Source organism: Oncorhynchus clarkii, chromosome 30 (genome assembly GCF_045791955.1).
Source record: "Oncorhynchus clarkii lewisi isolate Uvic-CL-2024 chromosome 30, UVic_Ocla_1.0, whole genome shotgun sequence".
In the NCBI taxonomy this organism is placed as follows: domain Eukaryota; kingdom Metazoa; phylum Chordata; class Actinopteri; order Salmoniformes; family Salmonidae; genus Oncorhynchus; species Oncorhynchus clarkii.
This window is the reverse complement of record NC_092176.1, coordinates 10740021-10750764: the sequence shown is the minus strand read 5'-3', so window position 1 is coordinate 10750764 and position 10744 is coordinate 10740021.

The window sequence follows — 10744 nt, the reverse complement described above, 5'->3', positions numbered from 1 at the left end:
GTTGGATGGGGTGTGTCGTTGCACAACTATTTTCAGGTCTCTCCAGAGATGTTCGATCGGGTTCAAGTCTGGGCTCTGGCTGGGCCACTCAAGGACATTCAGAGACTTGCCCCGAAGCCACTCCTGCGTTGTCTTGACTGTGTGATTAAGGTCATTGTCCTGTTGGGAGGTGAACCTTCAACCCCAGTCTGAGGTCCTGAGCGCTGTCATGACGTTGCCCTCTTTGGGTACAGCAAGCCCATCCCCCTCTCCCTGTCTCCTACACCCAGGCTGATGTGGTCAGAGAGAGGTCGTAAATTCCTGGAGGAGATTATCTCCTCATGGCCACAGTATAGAGACATAGTGAATTTTCATAGAGAACAAAGGAATTTCTTCCACCTCACAGAACTGGAGAACCGAACAACATTTATGTTCTGGAGAAGGTATAAAAGATCGGTGAAGAATCCAGCTACGAACTGGTCCGTTTGGTACAATTTTGTGAAACTCATGGGAGACAATACGGCAACATTACCATAACGCTCTTCATATAATAGCCTCAGATATGAGGTTTACATCTAATTGTTGTATAAGATGAATGAGTGAGGATGATACTGTTTGTAAAATTGTGTAATGTGATTTTGAACTGTTTAATGAAGGGAACTCCAATTTCCTAAAAAGTTTCACTAAGTCCTTGGCCCCCACTGGCACAGACAGGACCAGGCGTCATGAGACAGTCCTTTTCAATGTTCCGAATAAAAACCCCACTTTGAGAATTTCTCAACAGACCATATTTCCCTCAGTTACGAGAGGACAAAGGTTGCTGACCAGCTTACCTCGATAACGAGAGGGCCAAGGTTTGAGTAGATGGCTGAATCTTTTAACCATACCACGTGGTTAAACTCTTAGACTATTGATACCGACAGAATAAGAACAAGTCTTTGATATGAATTACTAGTCTGCAGCTACGAATTCAGTATCATTGAACGCGAAGACCGACAACTGCCGAATCATCTATCCATAACGACATGAATGAATGTCGCTCTGAACTATCCATTCTAACCACGACAGAGAGAGAGAGAGAGGATGGACACTCTCCAACAGAAACACATTTTTAACAGAGACCCCAACGACACACTGAGCGTAAATATATATGTTGATTGCAATTGTTCCCGAATGAGTGAGCGTTCATGTGCAAAGGATTAGCATTTCAATTGTTATAATTATCAACTCTGTAGTGACTTCTCAGCTGACCCCCACTCCCCTTTTGTACACCAAGCCACGTTGCCGGTTTATCCCACTAGGGAAACTCCGTTATCATTTCCTTGTAACTATCTACTGTTTGTTTATGCATTTCTGTGAATTACTTAGTTAGTAAATAAATTATTTTAAGACAATTGATGTATGGATCACTCATAGTTAAGACTGGATTCGTGCAGATTGAATGAGGAATGAGATTAACGTGAGGTAAAGAAGAATTCATTAATCAGAAGACTATTGATCAGATATGAAAATATCTGAAAAGTTATATTAGGAAAACTTTGTAATCTGAATATTTTCCTTGGTGCCCCGACTTCCTAGTTAATTACAGTTACATGATGAATCAGTTTAATCGCGTAATAATAATTACAGAGAGTCATTTGATAAAGATTAATCTTCAGTTTAATGATAGTAAAGACACGACAGCGCTCTGGAGCAGGTTTTCATCAAGGATTTAATTTTGTACATTTTAATTGAACTTTAACTAGGCAAGTCAGTAAAGAACAAATTCTTATTTACAATGACGGCCTACTGGGGAACAGTGGCTTAACTGCATTGTTCAGGGACAGAACGACATATTTTTAACTTGTCAGCTCAGGGATTCGATCCAGCAACCTTTCAAATAATGTCCCAATGCTCTAATCACTAATCACCTGCCACCCTGTAGCTTGAAGAAGACTCAAGTCTGAAATACCTGACAAAGGTACTTCAACAAAGTACTGAGTAAAGGCTCTGAATACTTATGTAAATTCTAAAAACCTGTTTTTGTTTTGTCGTTATGGGTTATTGTGTGTGGATTGAGGGGGAAATTTGCAATTTCATCCATTTTAGAATAAGGCTGTAACAAAACAAAATGTGGAAAAAGTCAAGGAGTCTGAATACTTTCTGAATGCACCGTATTTGCAAACAGTGACACCAACCACTGGTTGGTCTTCTTCGGGCACTGTATCTGAACCTATGGATGTCACCAAACTACAGGAACCCACGGCAAAGTTCCTAATTCTAAGAACTGAAGCCATAAACGTGGAGGTTCCACACAAATAGGTCTCAAATTATTAACACTAGAATTACCATCAAATTATCACGAGTTTTTAAAATGACCACTTTTCCCCTCAAAGATCCAACAGGATTGGGTAGGTAAGTAATATATAGGTTGTTCCACTAATTTGGTGCCTTTTGAGATGTGTAACTTTGTGAAAAGAAACTTGATTTCACCTCATTTTAAAATTATTTCATATAGAGCACATGATCAACTTAATATAAACAAGTGTTGCCATCTCTAGAAAAAAATTGACTGTAGTAAGTGCCTTTTAAGTACCAAATAAAGTAACAGGGTTGGCAAACAGGGTTGGCGATTTCACCTTAAATCAGCCATAAATCCCCTTGTGCCAGTGGAAATGGACATTTCTTGCGTGCAACAGGGAGGAGCAATTGAAATTAAGCTTCACAATTATTTTCTATTCATATACAGTTTACACCTATCCACTCCTTTCAGAACCTAACTACAGTGGGAAGAAAAGCTTAGGGGGTAACGACTGTCAGTGGTGTGAGTGACAGACAGTAAGGGCCAGTTGAGATTTGAAGGAATGTCCTCTCAAAGCCCTCCAGGCCACTAGCCCGGTCAACCAGACTGACTGCTGTTCTCACGTTTGGTTTCAACCCAGTGTCCTTGTAGTTTATGAGGCGTCAAGGCCAATGTAGGAGAAAGAGAATTTGGCCAATTGTCAAACAACATTTTAACAGACAAATTGATCAAATCAACGACTGGTCAAAGTAATTTAGCATTTTATTTGTGGGGAAAGATGGCTGATGGCTGCATACTGATTGTACGGAGTTAAATCCCTTATGTGCTTACAGCAAGATAGGCAACTGCTATTTCTGAGGTTGAATATAAGCCAAATCCCCAAAGAGATGATTTTATGTAATGGGTCAATCAAATGATCCATCGAGAGAGCAGTGAGCTCCTTATTGGCCAACATTCACACCTGCACCAGGAACCCATTATCAACGACACGCAGAAGAATGCTGACCTACTTCGGTTAACATGGGTTCATTATTATGTTCAAAATGTGTTTACGTATTACAGTATTCAATTAAACATTGAATCAATAATATCTGACTATCATTAATGAATAACTACAAAATGGAACATTTCTTTTTACACCATATGAAAAAGTTATACACACACATTAGTTACAGTTGATGATACTGTAATGCCCCCATGTGGCAACAATCACTGATCCAATTAAGAATAATATGCTGATGAACACCCATTTTTTTTGAAGAGGTGCTGACTAAAGTAACTAAACTGTATTAAAATAATTATAAATCTGAAGAAGGCACTGCGTGGTTATACCCATTACATTGTTGGGAACATATTTAGAGTGTGCAACTTTATTTTTGTAACAATCATTTATGACAGTTTTGGATTGATTGATTCGTATGTTTGACACCCTAGCCCTATACCTTCAATGACTCATTCTACCATTTTAAATGTTTGCTTAATTCAAGTCACCCAAATGTAGCTTGTGTCTTTACAGGGTCAAATAAACCATCCATGCTGCACATCTCCACATCACACATTTTGTGTGAATTAAAACATTTCAACATTTGGTTGAATCCAGTGTAAATACATTTAGGTAACATGGAGTAACTAGTAACAGCTCATTACTTTATTTGCCTTTAATTTCTCATGTTGCATTGTCAATGTCCCTGGGTTCCCGACAATGGCAGTGACCCTGCTGTAGAGCCTGGTTCACCAGATACTGCCCTGTCTGTCCAGTGGATCCAAAAACAGCATGACACTTTGCTAAATACATATTTATTGAGGAAATGGATGTGAGAACAAGGATTCAGTGGGGACATGAGAATGGACCGTATGAAGCCAAGGGGTGCAGATGAAGGAACTGGAGGTGTTGACTCGGTATGATATGGTTCATCATCATGCAGACGTCATTAGGCTGAGATGATGAAATTACTTGTTTGGTCAGGTTTAAGTAGGGTGGTAGTGGAGATTAAGGAGAGTGAAAACAGGTGTGGAAGCTGATTAGCAGTTAGTAGCAGCTGGAGCATGTTTGAGGAGTTACATTCAAGGCAACTAAACTCAGAAAAAAAAGAAACGTCTTCTCACTGTCTACTGCGTTTATTTTCAGCAAACTTAACATGTGTAAATATTTGTATGAACAGAACAAGACTCAACAACTGAAACATAAACTGAACAAGTTCCACAGAAAAATGTAATAATGTATCCCTGAACAAAGGGGGGTCAACAGTCAGTATCTGTTGTGGCCACCAGCTGCATTAAGTACTGCAGTGCATCTCCTCCTCGTGGACTGCACCAGATTTGACAGTTCTTGCTGTGAGATGTTACCCCACTCTTCCACCAAGGCACCTGCAAGTTCCCGGACAATTCTCTGGGAAATGGCCCTAGCCCTCACCCTCTGGTCCAACAGGTCCCAGACGTGCTCAATGCGATTGAGATCCGGGCTCTTCGCTGGCCATGGCAGAACACCGACATTCCTGACTTGCAGGACATCACGCACAGAACGAGCAGTATGGCTGGTGGCATTGTCATGCTGGAGGGTCATGTCAGGATGAGCCTGCAGGAAGGGTAGCACATGAGTGAGAAGGATGTCTTCCCTGTAAAGCACAGCATTGAGATTGCCTGCAATGACAACAAGCTCGGTCCGATGATGCTGTGACACACCGCCCCAGACCATGACGGACCCGCCACCTCCAAATCAATCCAGAGTACAGGCCTCGGTGTAACGCTCATTCCTTCGACGATAAACATAAGTCCGACCATCACCGCTGGCGAGACAAAACCGCGACTCGTCAATGAACAGCGCCTTTTGCCAGTCCTGTCTTGTCCAGCAACGGTGGGTTTGTGCCCATGGACGACGTTGTTGCCAGTGATGTCTGGTGAGGACCTATCTTACAACAGGCCTACAAGCCCTCAGTCCAGCCTTTCTCAGTCTGATCACTGATGGAGGGATTGTGCATTCCTTGTGTAACTCAGGCAGTTGCTGCCATCCTGTACCTGTCCCGCAGGTGTGATGTTCGGATGTACCGATCCTGCGCAGGTGTTGTTACACGTGGTCTGCCACTGTGAGTACGATCAGCTGTCCGTCCTGTCTCCCTGTAGCGCTGTCTTGGGAATCTCACAGTATAGACATTGCATTTTATTGCCCTGGCCACATCTGCAGTCCTCATGCCTCCTTGCAGCTTGCATAAGGCACGTTCACGCTGATGAGCAGGGGCCCTGGGCATCTTGTTTTTGTGTTTTTGAGTCAGTAGAAAGGCCTCTTTAGTGTCCTAAGTTTTCATAACTGTGACCTTAATTGCCTACTGTCTGTAAGCTGTTAGTGTCTTAACGACTGTTCCACAGGTGCATGTTCATTCATTGTTTATGGTTCATTGAACAAGCATGGGAAACAGTGTTTAAACCCTTTGCAATGAAGATCTGTGAAGTTATTTTGGATTTTACGAATTGTCTTTCTTTTTTGCTGAGTTTATGTTTTTTTAAATGTTTCAATACGACTTTTAGTAACACTGCTAGCTTATTTTAGGTTAACTGTTTTGAACTCCAATGTCACGTTCTGACCCGTATTTCCTTTGTTTTGTATTCATTTAGTATGGTCAGGGCGTGAGTTGGGTGGGCAGTCTATGTTTGTTTTTCTATGTTTTGGGGGATTTCTATGTTTCGGCCTAGTATGGTTCTCAATCAGAGGCAGGTGTCATTAGTTGTCTCTGATTGAGAATCATACTTAGGTAGCCTGGGTTTCACTGTGTTTGTGGGTGATTGTTCCTGTCTTTTTCTATGTTTTGGGGGATTTCTATGTTTCGGCCTAGTATGGTTCTCAATCAGAGGCAGGTGTCATTAGTTGTCTCTGATTGAGAATCATACTTAGGTAGCCTGGGTTTCACTGTGTTTGTGGGTGATTGTTCCTGTCTCTGTGTTTGCACCAGATAGGACTGTTTAGGTTTTCACATTTCATTGTTTTGTAGTTTATTCATGTATAGTTTTCCTTTATTAAACAAACATGAATCATCACCATGCTGCGTTTTGGTCCGCCTCTCCTTCACCGCAAGAGAACCGTTACATCCAAGCACAGATAGGACACATGAAAATGAATCTGCTTAAGCATTAAACATGCAAAAATAAATAATATATGTGCCACAGCATCAGTTTGAGTCAAACCTACGATCTGTTTTCTATCATTTGGAATTAGTCCACTGCACCAAAGCTGTTCATTTTAGTCTATTCAAATAGACCCCATTTCAAAGGAAACAAGCACTCATTAAGATCAGATGTGGCCAATTAGTGGGCACGGCCAACACACCTGAACCTGAGTTTTGTTGACGCTGAGAACAGAATGTATGTTTTTAAATAACATTCATATAACGTTCTTTGAACCTTACTGTTTTCTTGTGGTCTTTATGGAAAGTCATCTTAATGTTCTGAGAACATGACTTTAAGTATAACCATGACGAAACCTGTAGAAAACGTTATGCTGAAGTACTGAAATTCCCATCTAAGAAACATGGTTCTCAGAATGTCATGTGCTAGCTGGGTATCCTATACCTTTCCCAGAACATTGTGGGAAGGTTGAATGCAAAATAATCATAGGAAAACCAAGCTCTCACTAAGCTCTAAGAAACATGGTTCTCAGAATATTGTGCTAGCTGGGAATTTGTTTATTTTTGACTGCGAACAATCGCAGTAAATTACTTGGTTGTTACCCAGAAATGATTTGATACTGAGATAACATCTGCATTGGGCCTTTATGTAATCCACTAAATAATGCTAATATTTGCTTTTGCATTTTAACATTTAATGTGGGAGATCTTTTAAAAAAAACTCAAAATATGTCACAAAACCAAGACTCAGGTACAAGCCAGTTTCATGGTACAGATAATGTTCTACAATATATTAAACCCGTGACATTTTTGTAGAATGACCCATTTACAGAAGTTCTAGTAGCCTAATTTTCTCCAAAAGTTGGGTTTATAACATTGGTCTCAAAATGTAAAATAGACAAGCATCAGAATTATCTGAATGACTTTTGATTCTGTAGCCTAAACCTGAATTGCAGAAGTTTGTTTACAACCCGAGTTCAAGTGAGTACAAGCTTAACTGAATGACAACAGAGACAGAAAACAATACGTAATTTTATTGAATAGTTTGGGGTAGGCCTTGTCTCCAAGAAATGCCCCTCAAAGCCAGCATTCCTCGAGGATGAGGCTTACCCCAAACTATTCAATAAAATTCCATATTGTATTCTGTTTTACCTCAATAAGCAATTAAATCAATATTTTGAAAGCGACTGTTTTCTGGATGATGTAAGATAAACAGTATCAGTCAAAAGTTTGGACACATCTACTCATTCAAGGGTTTTTCTTTATTGTTACTATTTTCTACATTGTAGAATAATAGTGAAGACATCAACACTATGAAATAAAACATATGGAATCTAAAAAAAGTGTTAAACAAATATTGTTGCCCTGGGGCTTCAACAACCTGGTTTTTAAGAAGGTTCACTGGGCCACGGGCCTGGACCGCTGCAGGAACTGCTTAACAGGGGCCGCACCCATCACTATGGAGACCCTGGAGTATTTCTTGAGCCTTCGCCTCCCCTTGTATGAGCTGTATGGGATGAGTGAAAGCACCGGCCCTCACACCATCTCCTGGGAGAATAACTTCAAGATCATGAGGTCAGCAACTCATACATTCATTAATTTGTAGTTGACAAAGCTAGCACTGTGATAGCAAAACATGAATTGATACCGGTTAAGCCATCAGATATAAAAGTGACATTTAATACATTATTTCTAGATGTACAGTACTGTATATAGCCATTACACAACATGGCTGCCAGTGTTGGGTGTTGATGTGAGAAAGATGCTGTTTCCTCAAGACACTGATCTAAGGTTGATTTTGTGTACCTTCCCCTGATCCTAAGTCTGTGCCTAAGGGTAACTCCTACCTTGAGCCTGGATATACAAGATAATCATCATTGAACATCATGTAGATCTATGATCTAAATATCTAGCTAAGTATGACATATCTTGTCCTGCAGAGCTGATCATAACAGCAGGAGGAGAGAATATTCCACCTGTGCCCATTGAGGATGCAGTGAAAGCAGAGACCGCCATCATCAGCAACTCGGTTGCTCGGAGACAAGCTCAAATTCCTCTCTATGATGCTCACACTCAAAGTAAGACCTCAAACATTAGTTGTGGACTGTATTGCCAACTCCTATGTTAATTGGCATACTTTAGAATTGTTGCTTTAGAATTATTAAGCAATTCAAATAGAATTACACAGCACAAACAGATCTGGAACCAGGCTCTGTTCAGAAATACTCCTGGATCACTCCTAACCTTTGACCCCACTCTCCTTCCATAGTGTGTAGCCGACGACAACGGTTATACGACGGACGAGCTGACCCCAGAGGCCTTGGCGTTCTGCCAGCAGCGTGGTGTCATGGAAATCAAGGCCTCTGAGATTATAGCCAGTAAGGAGCCAGCTGTTTACAAGGCCATCCAGGAGGGCATAGAGCTAAGGCCAACTCCAACGCCCAGAGGGTCCAGAAGTGAGTCATTTTGGACAGAGACTTCTCCATATCCGGGGGAGAACTAGGTGAGTCAGTCAGTGTGAGAAATATATACAGTACCAGTCAAAAGTTTGGACACACCCACTCAATCAATGATTTTTTTCTTCATATGGGCTATTTTCTACATTATAGAATAATAGTGAAGACATCAAAACTATGAAATCACACATATGGAATCATGTAGTAACCAAAAAAGTGTAAAACAAATCACTTTATAGTTTAGATTCTTCAAAGTAGCCACCCTTTGCCTTGATGACGGCTTTGCACACTCGTCTGAAGCTGTGAGCATATACTGGAAAATAGGACATAGCAAGTAGCTTAGTGGAGAGATTAAACATTGTGTTGCAATGAACAGTTGTGCTGATTGGAAAACGGGAAAAGATGGCACATGAGGATACAACTCAGCATAGTAGTGCCTGACTCATGTGATTCGCCTAGTGTGTTACATGCTGACGCTAGGTCTATGAGGTTGAGGCCCACTAAAGATTCACCAATTATTATCCGTAAAGTAAAAAAAACTATGAACTGTGGACTACTAGTCCGATAGGTAGCGTCTGTAGTAAACCCGTACTCAGAGCCAACTGTCTAACCCAAAATGAGATCTGAAATCAGGCACTATTGCAACACTACCATAGAAACTGTAGGAAGAGACCTAAAATGGCACTTGAATAAAAAATGTATGAAAAACTGAGTGCTACCAAACCCGTGCAGGTTCCAGATGAACCTTGCGTGCTAGCAGTAAAGGAAACAGCATGGTAAACCCATTGCTGGGTAGCCTTAATTTGCAACCAGAAGGTAGGAGTTTGCCAAAAGGCACCTAAAGCACAATATTCTCTGGTCTGATGAAACCAAGATTGAACACTTTGGCCTGAATGCCAAGCGTCACATCTGGAGGAAACCTGACACTGTACCTACTATGAAGCATGGTGGTAGCAGCATCATGCTGTGGGGAATGGGAGATCAGTCAGGATCAAGGGAAATATGAACAGAGCAAAGTACAGAGAGATCCTTGATGAAATCCTGCCCAGAGTGCTCATGACCTCAGACTGGGGGCGAAGGTTCACCTTCCAACAGGACAACGACCCTAAGCACACAATGTCCTGAATGTCCTTGAGTGGCCCAGCCAGAACCCGGACTTGAACCCGGCCGAACATCTCTGGCGAGACCAGAAAATAGCTGTGCAGCGACGCTCCCCATCCAACCTGACAGAGCTTGAGAGGAATTGCAGAGAAGAATGGGAGAAACTCCCCAAATACAGGTGTGCTAAACATGTAGCTTCATACCCAAGAAGACGCAAGGCTGTAATCGCTGCCAAACGTGATTCAACAAAGTACTGAGTAAAGGGCCTGAAATCTTATGTAAATGTGATATATCCGTTTTTATATTTGGAATACGTTTGAAACAATGTCTAAAAACCTGTTTTTGCTTTGTCATTGTAGGGTATTGCGTGTAGATTGATGAGGGAAAAAACGATGTAATCCGTTTTAGAATAAGGCTGTAACGTAACAAAATGTAGAAAGAATCAAGGGGTCTGAATACTTTCTGAATGCACTGTATTTAGGTACATGAAGGATCCAACCTTACACAGGATAAAATACTTTTTACACAATATAATGAAGCTATTTTGACACAACCACAATGATGCTTTGCATGTCAGCCCCAATAACTATACAATAAAGCAGGTCTATTCCATGAATAATAATATGGTGATTATAGTTATAAGAAATCCCCAAAAACTTGATCAGCAACAACAGACATTCAAAGTAACACCTCATTCAAAGTAACCCTATGTTTTCATTTGCAACGTCAGTTATGTGAGCAGGACCATACACAATAAAGTAGGTCCTATTTACAGAACATTTACATACCATAGTATTGAATACATGGAGAAT